The sequence below is a fragment of the Lactuca saligna genome, chromosome 3 (assembly GCF_052625555.1).
Source record: "Lactuca saligna cultivar CGN05327 chromosome 3, ASM5262555v1, whole genome shotgun sequence".
NCBI lineage: Eukaryota > Viridiplantae > Streptophyta > Magnoliopsida > Asterales > Asteraceae > Lactuca > Lactuca saligna.
Window position 1 is genome coordinate 144,120,589 of NC_136419.1, and position 13,965 is coordinate 144,134,553.

Sequence of the window (13,965 nt, forward strand, 5' to 3'; positions counted from 1 at the left end):
CTCACAGATGTGTCTAAACATTTTTAGAACTATGAAAATGGATGTCGTAATCATAGTCTCAATTGTTTAGACTTTTGCCATTTCTCATAAGTCCATGTTAGTGTGATGGTTAACAACACATGCTCCACTAACGACTTTGAGAATGCAAAGATCACAATTGCTATCTTACTTAAAATCTACTTGGTGGAAGTGTTTCCTCACCATCAATTTCATGAATCGGAGAGAAATCTTATGACCCTTAGATTTTATGGTGTATGTGTTATTATCCACGTGAATTTGTCAAGACCACAATCACAAGACTAGGTTAGTGACAAATCCAAACTCATATGGATTGAACTTGTGTAATCTTAACTTCTAGCCACCTGGCAGTACAGGGCTTGCCATTGCTTCCAAGTAGTTATGCAAACAATTGAGAACATGTAGAACTCAAATGTATACTCAACTTTACTGGAATGGGCACATAAATGTCAATATAATAGGTAATAAACCTCTAGTCAGGTGCTAGTGATGAAATACATGTTTTATTCTTAATTAGATCTTGAAATACTTTCAGAACCATTTAGACTCCTACTGTCCTTTTGACATATAAAACTATCTTGCTAAATATTCAACAGATAGTGAGGATTCTTTATCAAGACAAACACTTCACACAATTGGCCTTAGTTGGACTTTGTTTTATCCAAAACATCACAACTTACCAATTTCAAAAGTACAAGAGTAGGACACCTTTACTCTTACATTTGATAGGTGTTTTAAACCTTTCTGTAAGATATTTCACTCAACTTATAGTCTTGGAGTATGACTCTAGGACTTGTTTTGGAATGAAGTATGACTCATCTTCTTGATTTGACCATTCCAACAATTCAAGATTCCTCTTCTTAGTCATAAGAATGCACTAAGATTTCCTTAGAGGACTAATTGTAATATGATTTATAAATCATTAAGATGATCACAAAACCTGATACTAAAGTACTCTCCTATCCTTTTAGATTTGAGAAGCTTTTATCTTTCAACTTAATTTGATTCTTTTCATTTGTTCTGTCATACATCGAAACTTTTCCAATGTTTGAGAATTATACTTAAACTAGTAAGTATAACCATACTTACTAAACTTTAGTAAATCATGACGAATAGTCTTATCTATCTTTTGTGGTGGGCTTAATCGGTGCACCGGAATGTGTACTCGGTCCGTTAGTACTTCACTTGACTTACATATACTAGTGAACAAGGAATTAGTCTTAATTTTCCAAAGATGAAAATTATCATTCATCATATTATACAACTTGCATGATTTCCAAGTTTCTATCCAACTGAAACCTTGGGTGATGAGAATCTTTCCTTATTTGGTAAATTAGACATTACCACAAATGAAAGAAACAAATCCATTTTTCCAATATTGCTATCAATGGAATCATATAAGCAACAATTTTCTCACAAATGCCATTGTAAGGATACTTAGAATAAATGAAATCAAAAATTTTCTTTTTATTTTTTAAAAACTTTGCGGAAAAACTTATCCTTACAGTGCATAAGCATACGAAAACTTTGTTGTTATCTATTCCTAAGCAATATATCATAACTCTTAAGCAACAACTCAAAATTCTGATCATTGAACCATGCATTCATCTTCACGGTCAGAATCAACATATACTTCCTTTAAGTTTCTTCACTTTTCTTTGATTCTTAAAACATCAACATGTGAACCAGCCACATCATGTAATGAGAATCTCATAATACAAACTTAACAGAGTTAGATAGTGGATTTTTACCTGAAGTAGGGTCAAACTTCTTGACTTGAACAACCTTATGATCTTTCAGGTAAATAGGCAGCTTCACAGTCATTGCCCCTTCCTTTGGCAAGAGAAACATATGGACTCTTTGGGAGTGGTGTACTCGACTATCACATACTTGACTTTCTCTTTACCATTTGGTCAACCGAGTTGACTATGACAAATCCCTTTCCATTGGTAAGAGAAAGCTTTTCTAGATATCTAATGTTGCCATTTTCAAAGTCCATGGAAGTTTGGGAAATTGATCTTCAAATCAAATTTGCTCTACTAATCCTCAAATCATTGCTGATTCAGTAGCACAAAGCAAATAGATAAGATCATTAAGGGTCATGTGATAGTCTGTTTCATAGTTGTCCCAAAGGAACTAACTATGCGACTTAGAAAGTGATTGAACATTCTACTTTCTTAAGACTTTGACACCCAACTCTTCAGGCTTGTCAATATGTGACTTCATTTCCAAGATGTGAGCACAAATAGACCTTGCTTGCCAATAGGGCTTGAGCGACCTTGAACTTGTGGGTTAGGGAGAAAAATTGGAGGAGGTGGAGGAAGTGAAGTTCCAAGGGATTTGGGAAGACCATAGATGTCTAAACTAGACATCTTTTGGGAGATATTCAAGATAGTTGATTTAAAGTCCTTAATATAACACCCAATATGAAATATTAAGGCTAGGACCCAACCCAATATTTTATAACTTGGAAGAGGGATGTCATAATCCAAAAGAGGATTCACTAATTTCCACCGTGAAAAACGAAATAATTCATTAGGTTTTAATTGGATTTGAAACTCCTAGATCTTTTGAGATTCATTGAACTTTTCAATGACATGTTTCAATCTTGAGTGTTCCCTTCAGGTTTTGTAACTAGGATGCCGAGGTTCACAAAACAAGGTGTGAAGTAACCATACAAATTACTTGGTACTCTTAAATGTCTATCACCCAACCGATGTGTCGGTTAACCACATACGCTCCACCGACCTATAATAAACTTTAAGAAACCCTTTGCCTACCTTGTTTAATCAATCTAGGGTTCTGGTTAACCACACGTGCTCCACTAACCGACTTAAGCAAAGTGCAAAGTGTAATTTCATGGGTTAGCACCGTATTCACATTTTCCTAAGTAATTAAGATTGAGAATTTATAAAGGGTTGAGTTAATTAGTATTTATCATTAATAATTTTAATGAAGGGAGAATTATAGTCCTTGTCCTACCCGTTCGGCTAACGACCCTCCACCAGTCAAGGAAGCGGTGGGTGAGAGTGGAAACCTATTAAACTGGCATTTTATAGGCAGTAACCTTATACCCCCTTATAGACCGACTTCGTGAATGAGGCCTACTAACGGTAAGACTGACTTGCTCTTACACATACATACATACATATATATATATATATATATATATATATATATATATATATATATATATATATATATTATTAACTTATAATATTATAAAGTATAAGGGTTGAATTTTAACTTTTAAAATCCTAAGGGCTTAATTTGGAATTAAAGTATTCATGAAAGAAAATTTTTCAAATTACAAAACTTGAAGGAAAGTTTTGAACTATTCAATAACTTTTCAATAACTTATGTGTTTAAAGTAGTTTTAATACAAAGAAAACTTTTCAAGTTCCATAACATGAGGACAAGTTATGGAAGACTTTAAACTAATAAAAGAATGTGACTTTTCCTTATCCATAACCTATGGAAATATTTATGAGTTTTATGAATCTCAAATGTGACTTTTCATATAACTTGAGGACAAGTTACAAAAACACATTTTAGAATCAACTCTTATATTAATTTGGATTGAAAACAACAAATTCACATAACTTTCCAATTAATCTAAGCAACTCATAAGAACAAGATAATTCAATCAAACTTTTTCATGTAATTAGCCTAATCACTAAACTAATACAAAACATAAATCTATTGATAATTATCTTTGAAATTGGGTTACCATGAGCATTACCACATCAAAAATAGGTTTATAAGTTGAAAAACAGCCAAGGGTAATGTTCCTAGTCCAATTCCATCCAAAACAGTCGAAGATATGCATTCTAGGAGACAATCTCGTCGAGTTCATCAAGGAACTCGTCGAGTTCATGCTTTTACACATGAACTTGTCGAGGTTTTGGCCAGAACCCATCAAGTTTTCAGTCTGGGCAGTTTCTTGGCTTCGAAAAATCGTTTCACATGAAGTTTAATTGAAAACAAGCCTAGGCTCTGATACCACTGTTGGGTTTTGAGCATTCTAACACTTCTAAGTGTACATGCAACCCTAAATACCTTGGATCTATGTTTTCTCTATTACACATGCAAAAATGAATATCCATGGTATTACCCTAACTAGCACACAAAACATTGATACTTGGTAATAAACTAGATAGAAATACATACCTTGTTGATGTAGCTTGACTCCATGTAGCTCGAGAGCCTAGTGACCCAAGTGTGACACCTCAAATGGTTCATACAACATCATCAACACATGGAATAATCATGAGAAGAAGACACATGAACTCTAGAAATCGGCTTGCCCTCTTTTGTATACACTAGTACCAATTTCACCAACCAATGGGGTCTTTATATAGTGTGGCTATTAGGGTTACACCATGAAAATCATGACTTTACCCATTCCTTATGCTCCATGGGTTTTAATCTCCATGGAGTATCCATGGGTCACCACATGGGTTAAACCCAACATAAGGAATCTTGGATCATAAGCCCACATATATAAGAATGAATGATTTACATAATCAATCCCCATATATTTAATTAGTCTCTTTTTGAACACTAAATTAAGCCCATATTAATTCTTGATCAATACTAATAAATAACATGATTTCATATTAATATATTAGAACTTATACTATATTAATATGTCACAAATGTCCTCTTCTCACAAACGATCTATCCAAATGTTCTGATGCCATGCAACCCAAATGGACCATGCCGAGTTGAGTCAAGTACATACCAAATATTGTTATGGACTTAGACACTAATCCAATAGTAATAACCACATTTCATGAAGATTGATACTTTATACAACATAGAAATGAAACATGCAAACATTTGTGTTATAAATCAAAATTTTCTTGTATCCCCCCCCTAAAAACATGAAAAACTCGAAAATATGGGGTATGAACTCACATTGAGTGTGTTTGTGGTTGGTTAAAGAGATGAAGATGAAGAACCTTAAGTTTAGAAAACTTGAAGATGGTTCAAGAACACTTAAAGATGGTATTATCCTATGGATTTTAACACATGTTAATGTGTGTAAGAGTCACAAAACGAGCATGCATGTGTGTAAAATCACTAGGTTATAAATAAAACACTTACCGAAATGTCAAGAACCACTTAGAATAATTAACCTACGAAGAAGGAGATTTGTTCTTGAGAGGACATGGGAAAGAGTTGAAGAAAAAATAGAGATGGTGGGGCGTAGGGAGCTCTCGACAGAACTAAAAAGGGGGGAAGGGGTGAGGTGGGGTGGGGTGAGGTGATGATTGCTTGGTTACTTGTTGGATAACATGTTTGTTGAAAGTTGTAGCTAGATTTGACCTTTGATGGGGTTTTCCATGCATCCAATGTCAACCTTATTATTATTATTATTATTATTATTATTATTATTATTATTATTATTATTATTGTTATTTTTATATAAAAACTAAGAGTTTTTATAAAAAAGATGGGTTTTTTTAAAAACATGATAAAACTAATGTCTTGTTACCTTATTTGAATTATAAAAATTCAAATAATCATAAATGAAGTATTATCAATAAAGATAATAGCACAATGTGTTGCAAATATTATTTATACCAAAATAATATATGTTGGAATTATTGAAACTAACGTTGTTAATCCAAAAGTATAATTTTTATTCATTAATTGGCGAAGGAAAGGTATTTCATATTAATTCTTGTAGGTTGTATGTTAGGAAATATCAAGATTTACCTAAAATTCTAATACAGATCGAGTTGACTATTGTTGATTTGTTGACTTTTGTTGACTTGTTGACTTTCATTGGATTCAAATTTGACAGTTGTCACACTCGCCGACCCACCAACCCATGTATTATATGGGTTGGGTTGGGTCAATGTATTCTAACCCGCCAACCCGACAACTCGTGACCCACTAACCCGAACCCAACCCAATTGTCAGGCCCAAATACTTTTTCCCTTTAGTCCACTTTTAGTGGTTCTTAGCAGGTTTTCAAGTTAAGCTAATGTGGTATTTTGGCTGTTCAGATGATAAGTCATAATAAACTGAACATAATAACTGGCCAATAAGTGCGAGACTATATCAATAGCCAATTCCTTATCAAAGTTCACATTTAAGCTTTAGCAAGCGTTCCACTTATCGATGCATTCGTTGTATGTGGCTGCTGATAGACTCTCTGTATTTCATCTTGTTAGTAACGAGGGACTTTACTACCTTGTATTTCTCTTAACGAGATCGTTAGTGGTACTTTTCCACCAAGTACTTCTTCATCTCATACGTTCAGTTATCATCATAGAACCTCTGTAACTTAAGAGTCATAGTTGCCACCATGATGCAAGCAACCTTTGTTGCATCATTGTAGTTTTTCCTATACTCAGATAGTTCTTCAGGAGTAGCTTTTGTTTCATCAATCTTGAGGAGTTCCTTTTCGATCGTATACTTTTTATCCTCGAAACATAGAGCCATCTTGATGTTTTGCGTCCAATCATTATAATTGGTGCCATCAAAAGTGACCCTCGAGCAGATGTGCAAGAGTGTGAAGTTATTGTTCGAGTTGGTGGAGTTGTTGTTTTTGGAGGAACCAGAAGCATCATTAGGAGTTGACATCTGAAAAAGAAGAATGACAAGTTTGAGGTTAGATAGGAATATTCCTCAATATAACACCCAAAGAAATATTAAGGCTAGATCCAACCAAATAATTCACAAATTATAAAAGGGATGTCGTAATCTAATTGTGAAATAAATAAAGGTAGGTAAATGACGATTTACCAAATTTTTTTTAACGAATTAGATTTTTAGTGAAAATCCTAGATCTTTTGAGATTCATTGAACTATTCAATGACATGTTTACTCTCAATTACGCTCTTCCATTTGTGACTGGGATACCAAGGATCACAAACAAGATGTAAGTAATCATGCAAATTAGCTTAGTACTCTCGATGTCTTTTATCATCTAATTAATGTGCCGGTTAACCACATGCACTCCATCAACTAATGATAATTTACGAGACGCCTATTTCCACCCTTTATTAGTCTATATTAGTGTGTCGGTTAACCACACACACTCTACTAATGTTAGGTCATATTTTGTTGGTTTGGACTAGGCATCAATCTGTATAGGTCTTGATAGGGTATAGTCATCTATGTATGAGTGTTGTGTGTGTTTGCAGCTGTGAGGGTGTTCATGGTCGTGAACGCGTCTACGGCCGTGAACATGTTTATGGTTGGTTTCTGTAACATACACGTTTTAAAATCGTGTTTTGTAATGAATAAAATTGTGAAATATTATGTCAAATTGAGTGTTGAGTTCTAACAGATGGTTTTTACTAGAAATGAAGTAAAACTATGTTTAGAATCACTCAGAAAATATTGGAAGTCTTATGAAATTCCAATTAAAAGCCAAATAGTGAAATTTAGCGAAAATATGCAATTTTAAATAAGTCAAATCTTATTATTTGATGTTGTGTAACACCGTAAATTTCAAAACAAATTTTCATTTAAATATAATGGTTTAATTCTTAAAAACAATTTTCTTAAAATCTCATTCATAATCAAATTACAAAGCATAACTCCATTTTCACTTGCATAATAAACCAGGATCCTCAAAATATGACTCTTTCGCTGGTGTGTACAATCAAGCCGGTGTCGTCCCGTGATCCTGAGAGAAACCTGAAACACATAACACAAAACACTGTAAGCACGAAGCTTAGTGAGTTCCCCAAAATACCACGTATAACACATATTAGCCACTCGAGGCTATAACTCTATGGGTCCGTGCACCCAAACTCTGTGAACCCTCAGGTTTTAAATCTAGGAACCTTCCGGTTCTAACTCTGTAAACATGCACAACATAAATCACATAGAAATAATGCAGTACAACACATAACATACATAGCATACAAATACTCTGTCACATAACTATGGTTACCTACTCAAGGTAAAGTATAGTGAGAAGACTCACCTCGCGTATCTCGGTAATTTGTAAATCCCTGAAATCACTAGTGCTCGATCTCCCGAGCTATAGTCCTCCTATAACATAATACATCTCTAATTAACACTTTCCTAACTAAGGTTGACTAACTCTATCGAGTCCACACTGGTCAACTCTGGTCAATGGTTAATGGTCAACCCCAACTCGCCGAGTCAGGCGTGGACTCGCCGAGTCCCTACGAGGACCCCACTTCCTCTGAGTCCCTTCCGACTCACCGAGTCACTCACCCAACTCAGTTACTCAACCCCTGGTTCTAAATCTATGAACAACCCGCACCAACTCGTCGAGTCTGCCAATAGACTCGGCGAGTGCATTCCATGCACAATCCCAAACGACCTTCTGAGGTCAGATCTGTTCCACTAACTCATAGATCCAGTCCTTCCAAGCTTATTTATCACGTAAAGTCGCTATCTTGATGTACATATAACATCTATATGACCATATATGATGATTTAGCCCCAAATACCACAACTCAAGGTCATAACCTCCATTGCTCTTCATAAAGCTTGATGAGTGAGGCTCTCTGGACCTCTATGGATCCAGATCCAAAGCCTCATCACTAGAAAGGGACTATTTGGGCATCAAATCAACCCAACAAAGGCCACAAGAAACCCTAATTCCAAATATACTTCATAAAACAGATGATGAGGTGAATTAATACCTCAAGTGCGATGATCTAAGCTTCAAATCCACAGTATAGGAACCTCCTTTGCTTCCTCTTGGCTAGGGCCTCCTTCTTCTTGGTAAACAACACCACAAAGGTCAAGAATGGCTTCCTTTCTCTCTCAAAATGCTCAAGCACTCTAGGGTTTCTCTCTATGGACTAGTGAGTACAAATGACGGCCATAAGGCCCTTTAAATAGGCCCCAAAGCCGAGAAATTAGGGTTTCATTAAATACCGCTGACTCGCCGAGTCCACCAATGCGACTCGTCGAGTCCGGTCATTAATCCGGATGAGAAATCGCATCTCTACTCGGCGAGTCTATGCACCAACTCGCCGAGTTCCTCTTCAAAACTCAAAATAAAAAGAATAAATATAATACCTGAAATTTCGGATGTTACAATTCTCCCCCACTTGAACTCAACTTCGCCCTCGAAATCGCATCCCTGAAATAGCTCCGGACGCTCCGGTTCCTAAGTAAGCTCCGATCCTTTCCGATGTTGCCACTGGACCTGCACCAAAGGCACCTCCTTGTTCCTCAGAACCTTGATCTTCTTATCCAAAATCGCAACTAGTCTCTCCGCGTAGTTCAAGCTCGAATCCGCCTGAATTTCCTATAGTGGCACTACCGCCGATTCGTCGGCTATATACTTCCTCCACTGAGACACATGGAAGGTATTATGAATCCGCTCCCATTCTGCAGGCAGCTCCAAGCAATATGCTACCTTGCCCACCCTCGCGATCACTCTAAATGGCCCAATATATCGGGGCCCTAGCTTGCCCCTCTTCCTGAATCGAATCACTCCTTTCCTAGGAGATGCCTTCAAGAGAACATAATCACCGACCTGGAACTCGAGCTCGGATCGTCGCTTGTCTACATAACTCTTCTAGCAACTTTGAGCGGTCAACAACCTCTTTCTGACCTGCTGAATCTGCTCTGATGTCTAAAGCACGATCTCTGTACTTCCCATCACATGTTGCCTTACCTCTCCCCAACAAATGGGGTCCGATAATTCCTTCCCTACATCAGCACAAAGGGTGGCATACTGATGCACTAATGATGGTTGTGGATGTAGGAAAACTCTGCCAAGGGCAATTACGGGCCACAATTTCCCCCGAAATCTAATACACATGCCTGAAGCATATCCTCGAGCGTCTGAATTGTTCGCTCATTCCGAAGTGTCCACATACATAAACTATGGCAAACTCTAGCTCATTCCTTATATTCATCTTCGATACTGATCACCAGGACAACTTTTGGCCCCACAACTGAACCCCCAAAGGTCACACATAACATGATCCAAGATACCTCACTAACTTCCTCCCCGTGACCACTATCACGGCCCAGTGACACGCAAGTCACAAAATTCTCTTTACCTCATAAAAAAATACAATCCAATCGTAGGTCGACTCAGCTCCAACCTCAGGCGTCTGCTACGCATATTCTCCCGCGCGCCTCGCTGACCCTCCCAACAGAGACGGAGACCCCAGTCTCGCCCCAGTTTAACCACTAGGCTCCATAAACTCAACACTAGGGCTACTCTAGCCTAAAACTCTTATGCATCATGCACTTATCGGAGATCACTCCATCATCATACTCTTTTGCCGTTTAGTGCGTACTATGGCTTCCTGCAACATTACGACAGCCTCTGACTAGTGATGATACGGCTCCCCGTAGTACCACGACTCCCTCCCTCTGACTTGTGAGTACTACGACTCCCCGTAGCATCACAAAACCCTCTGACTGGCGAATACTACGGCTCCCCGTAGCATCACGACCCTCTCTCTCTCTCTCTCCCTCTTTGATTTGTGAGTACTGCGGCTCCTCGTAGCATCACAACACCCTCTGACTGGCGAATACCACGACTCCCCATAGCTTCACCCTATACTCTCATTCTCATTACAACACCACACTATGTTCACTAACTCCTGCACCGAACACTATCATAGATAGTTACACATACACTTGCCCCGATATACATTACAGACTCTGGCGACAACCGTCATAACACAGAATCTACCTCAGCGGAGATCCACTTCCTTGAATAATCCCTCTTGATGACAATACACGAAGGGCTCCCACTAGAACCGTAGATACATGATACATCACTAGTCGTCTTAAACCCAAGACTCTAAATAATTCTGTAATCGGGACGCTATACACGGAAACCACGGAACACCATAACAGAGCATCACAATGTCCTGCCGCTACCACTGATTCCCGCACTCCTAGCACCACACATATACATCAATACATTTCCTCTAAATTCCGTAATAATTTCCTATTTCACTCAATGCGCAACTTCAGTGCATCCAAGCACTCAATTGGAATACAAGGAAGGCGCTAACTCTTCAGAACACACTGATGATCCTCTGAAACCCTTTCCACTACTGCTAAAACTCCAAGCAAGAATACACATCCTAGCCCGGGAGTTGGCTACTCAACAATCTTCTACCCATATTACAACCCATAAGTTCTTAACTGCCATACCATCATTTCGAGTATTCCGCTTGAAACGACTCTGACCGTTACCAGATTCCTGACCATTGACCACCTGCCGTGGAGACACCCATCTTTTTTTTTCAGACATATACCACATGCATTATCTCGTCATGCACCTTTCCTTGATCACCAATGACCCTAATCTCATGAATTCAAGCCGTAGGTTTCTGTTTCCAATCCCCTAACCGCTCTTGCACAAATCTCTGGTTCTCTCGATAAACCACCCGGTTCTCCCCCACTTAGGGTTCGAACCATCACTATCTGACACATCAACAATCTCACGAACTATTTTCACTAGAAATAATGCACCTGCCCCTCGAAAGTGCTACACAACGCCCGATAATCCCTTTTAAAGAAATCAATCGATCTCATATACTCTGAACCTTAGATGATATCCTCAAGAACTTCTCGTCACAACTGCCTCTAGTCATTCCTAGTCTCGTACTAATCCAAAACCAAACAACTCAATTGTCCAATAATATCATTGACCCATAGAATGGACCACCAAATCATCATACTCCCCCACCTCGACTCCTCAACCGACGTACCTCCACATGGATCTTCCCAAGAACAGGGACCCACTCCCATATTCAATACTCAATATAGATAGAAAAACCACTGCAGTAATAATTTCGACTGGACTCCCCACTGATACCTCTACAATACACCCTACTATACTCAAATAGATGTAACGTGGTCCTCGACTATCTCAGTCCCAACTGACTATCTGCTCATAGTAAATTACTGCCTCGCGGCACACATGCTACCTGATACTCTTATGGAAAATCGTCCTCAATGACAACCTGCAAGGTTTACCCCCAAACCCAAAACTTAAACATCTTGCCTCTCATGTTTCGTACACGAACATAAATAGGACCACCCATGTCATAGAAGGTGACATCTCCTCTATCGACTGATTGCTCAACTCAGACCGAAATTTTCCACTCCCTCTGGCTCCTTACCAAAATACTCCGAAAGGCTCTTGACCTCCCTCTCAAGGGATGTCTCTTTGAACTCAATCATGGTCCACTGGCCTAAGGCCCATAGTGTCCAATCTCTACCTCATCAATCATGACCGGATAACCGAAGAACCACGAGCATCATTCACTACGAACCATGGTACTTGTCCCATGACATTTCTTCTAAATATGTTCCGATGTATGATGCACGAACCGTAACCTCACTACTCAATCCGCTCCGATGTATGGTACTCGAACCATAACATCACTCCTCAATCCGCTCTGATGTATGGTACTCGAACCATAACATCACTCCCCAATCCGCTCCGATGCATGGTACTCGAACCATAACATCATTCCTTAATCCGCTCTGATGCATGGTACTCGAACCATAGCATCACTCCTCCATCTGCTCTGATGTATGGTACTCGAACCATAACATCACTTCTCTATCTGCTCCGATGTATGGTACTCGAACCATAACATCACTCCTCATTCCACTCATTAGAACCTTCAGAATACTCCCTGTATCAAGTATGGGTCCTCTGCTTTCAGTAATACGGGCCCATACTACCTACCACATCTACCCATACTTTCCACACGGACTATCCCGGAGCTCCTAAGTAGCTGCTCGACCTTCTCGTTCAACAATTCCGTCGTGTGTGCTCGCTCCCTAGCGAAATTCTCTACTCTGCCAGCACTCTCATCTGGCTAAGGTTACTCCCTAGGCTCTTCCTAGATTCTCACACTTCTCTGCCATCAGTTGCTGAAAAGCTCCTAATGATGCCAGCCATCTACCTCCTGAATATCGTCATATTCGCTTGGTAGTTGACTCCCATCATCGAGAGTTCCACAAAGCACGGAGCAAGCAGCATTCGAGCATCGAAGAATACATAGGACTCACTCTGGGTGATAACCCCGCTTGCTCTGCTCATCCTCGAAAGTACCACCAAAATCTGCAACTCTTCCCCTCGCGGGTTCTAACTATTCTTTCGCTAAGTACCACGGTACTCATCTAGGTATCTCCCCTAGATTACTCCTCTACTCAGATCCCCCTAAAGGATTCCATCTAAATATTCTCGCTCATCACATACTCAAAAGCACATCGCATATAACAACAATTCCTAGGCTAAGGCATCACAAATCAGGTCACTCTAGTCCTAAGATATGAAATACCTAGCCTGTCTCTAGCATGCAATGATATCTCATAAAGTGCATCATAAAGATCTCATAACACAGAAGCAATGGTATTTTGGGAAATCCCCGTTCGGGCTTTGGCTGATTTTACACACTGCTCTTTCTCGCTTTCTTTTTGAACTCTTATTCGCTTTTAGAAAATTATTTCTTTGAAAACTTTTCTTACTTCCTCAATTTGAGTCCAGATTTACCCGAAGGTGCATCCGAATCCCTAAAACCAAGGCTCTGATACCAACTTGTAACACCGTAAATTTCAAAAAAAAAAATTCATTTATATATAATGGTTTAATTCTTAAAAACACTTTTCTTAAAATCTCATTCATAATCAAATTACAAAACATAACTCCATTTTCACTTGCATAATAAACCAGGATCCTCAAAATATGACTCTTTCGCTGGTGTGTACAATCAAGCCGGTGCCGTCCCGTGATCCTGAGAGAAACCTAAAACACATAACACAAAACACTGTATGCACGAAGCTTAGTGAGTTCCCCAAAATACCACGTATAACACATATTAGCCACTCGAGGCTATAACTCTGTGGGTCCGTGCACCCAAACTCTGTGAACCCTCAGGTTCTAACTCTAGGAACTTTCCGGTTCTAACTCTGTAAACATGCACAACATAAATCACATAGAAATAATGC